Below are 2,626 nucleotides of genomic sequence, written 5' to 3' on the forward strand. Positions count from 1 at the left end.
CTATAGGGAGGCCAAGATAGAAATATTCTGTACGATGACCGAGGATCCCAGAGAAACTGCCCAAGACAATTGCTCAGACTCCTCTTGTCAAGGAGGTTTGGTATCAGGTAAGTATCAGAGAAGTACTTTGCTCTTGGCGTCAGAGGATAGAGGCAAATTATTAAGATGATCTTAGGCACATAGTCTTCTGTGTTACTTACGGTTAAGATCAGAAGTCTCAAGCATGGAGATTGGATGTAGTTATTGGCTTTATGTTTGGTTATAATCCAGTCATGTGGGACTTTGAGACTCAGGGCTGTTGATTAAAATGCATGTCCTATTCAACAGCATAAGGAAATGTGAAGGAAATGAATGTAAGCATGCAAGAGAGCTGAATAGTCACTGTACTATTTAAATCAAAATACATTGTGAGGTAAGTGGAATTGATTTGGTTATTATCCCTTTTTCTTACCTCCAGATAAATTTTGTTAAAAATCAGATAAGTGTTGCAGAATTAATTTGTTTCCTGTTGGAAAATGTGCTATTCTAATTATGGAAATATTTTTCATAGCTCGGCAGCTGAAGTATGAGAGAAGACAGGCTAAAAGATGAGAAAAGAACAATCAGGTATTTTGGGGGTAAATTAAATAGACTGGCCTTACATTTTTCATCTTTGCTGCTTTTTTTTCCTTTTCGTCCTCTCCCTCCCTCCTTTCTTTCCTGTTCCCGCCTCTTTTTTCTCCTTTTCATCACTATTTCTTTGCTTCTTTTGTGTCCCTTATTTTGTTACACATCTAAAGACTAGATGTCTTCTGTATGCCAGAACTGATCTGAGGCGCTGTCGGTGAGACTGTGCCTTGCGAGCATTTAAGAAAGTATTAGAGTGCTCGCTTCGGCAGCACATATACTAAAATTGGAACGATACAGAGAAGATTAGCATGGCCCCTGCGCAAGGATGACACGCAAATTTGTGAAGCGTTCCATATTTTTATGAATATAGTAAAGTTGCAGGATATAAAATTAACACACAGAAATCCCTTGCATTCCTATACACTAACAATGAAAAAACAGAAAGAGAAATTAAGGAAACAATACCATTCACCATTGCAACAAAAAGAATAAAATACTTAGGAGTATATCTACCTAAAGAAACAAAAGACCTATACATAGAAAACTATAAAACACTGATGAAAGAAATCAAAGAGGACACAAACAGATGGAGAAACATACCGTGTTCATGGATTGGAAGAATCAATATTGTCAAAATGGCTATTCTACCCAAAGCAATCTATAGATTCAATGCAATCCCTAGCAAGCTACCAACGGTATTTTTCACAGAACTAGAACAAATAATTTCACAATTTGTATGGAAATACAAAAAACCTCGAATAGCCAAAGTAATCTTGAGAAAGAAGAAAGGAACTGGAGGAATCAACCTGCCTGACTTCAGACTCTACTACAAAGCCACAGTCATCAAGACAGTATGGTACTGGCACAAAGACAGAAATATAGATCAATGGAACAGAATAGAAAGCCCAGAGATAAATCCACGAACCTATGGACACCTCATCTTTGACAAAGGAGGCAAGGATATACAATGGAAAAAAGACAGTCTCTTTAACAAGTGGTGCTGGGAAAACTGGTCAACCACTTGTAAAAGAATGAAACTAGAACACTTTCTAACACCATACACAAAAATAAACTCAAAATGGATTAAAGATCTAAATGTAAGACCAGAAACTATAAAACTCCTAGAGGAGAACATAGGCAAAACACTCTCCGACATAAATCACACCAAGATCTTCTATGACCCACCTCCCAGAATATTGGAAATAAAAGCAAAAATAAACAAATGGGACCTAATGAAAATTAAAAGCTTTTGCACAACAAAGGAAACTATAAGTAAGGTGAAAAGACAGCCCTCAGATTGGGAGAAAATAATAACAAATGAGGAAACAGACAAAGGATTAATCTCAAAAATATACAAGCAACTCCTGAAGCTCAATTCCAGAAAAATAAACGACCCAATCAAAAAATGGGCCAAAGAACTAAACAGACATTTCTCCAAAGAAGACATACAGATGGCTAACAAACACATGAAAAGATGCTCAACATCACTCATCATCAGAGAAATGCAAATCAAAACCACAATGAGGTACCATTACACGCCAGTCAGGATGGCTGCTATCCAAAAGTCTACAAGCAATAAATGCTGGAGAGGGTGTGGAGATAAGGGAACCCTCTTACACTGTTGGTGGGAATGCAAACTAGTACAGCCACTATGGAAAACAGTGTGGAGATTTCTTAAAAAACTGGAAATAGAACTGCCATATGACCCAGCAATACCACTTCTAGGCATACACACTGAGGAATCCAGATCTGAAAGAGACACGTGCACCCCAATGTTCATCGCAGCACTGTTTATAATAGCCAGGACATGGAAGCAACCCAGATGCCCATCAACAGATGAATGGATAAGGAAGCTGTGGTACATATACACCATGGAATATTACTCAGCCGTTAAAAAGAATTCATTTGAATCAGTTCTAATGAGATGGATGAAACTGGAGCCCATTATACAGAGTGAAGTAAGCCAGAAAGATAAAGAACATTACAGTATACTAACACATATATACGGAATTTAGAT

The 2,626-nt window shown here is 37.5% G+C and overlaps 1 non-coding gene across 1 annotated transcript; it reads left to right on the forward strand.

Annotated features, from left to right (window-relative positions):
* The first annotated feature begins 862 nt into the window (after positions 1–862).
* LOC136156601 (U6 spliceosomal RNA) lies at positions 863–969 on the forward strand. Its single transcript, XR_010661095.1, has one exon. It is a non-coding gene; the product is annotated as a U6 spliceosomal RNA (small nuclear RNA).
* Positions 970–2,626: the final 1,657 nt, after the last annotated feature.

This window comes from Muntiacus reevesi, chromosome 1 (genome assembly GCF_963930625.1).
Source record: "Muntiacus reevesi chromosome 1, mMunRee1.1, whole genome shotgun sequence".
NCBI classification, from domain to species: Eukaryota; Metazoa; Chordata; class Mammalia; order Artiodactyla; family Cervidae; genus Muntiacus; species Muntiacus reevesi.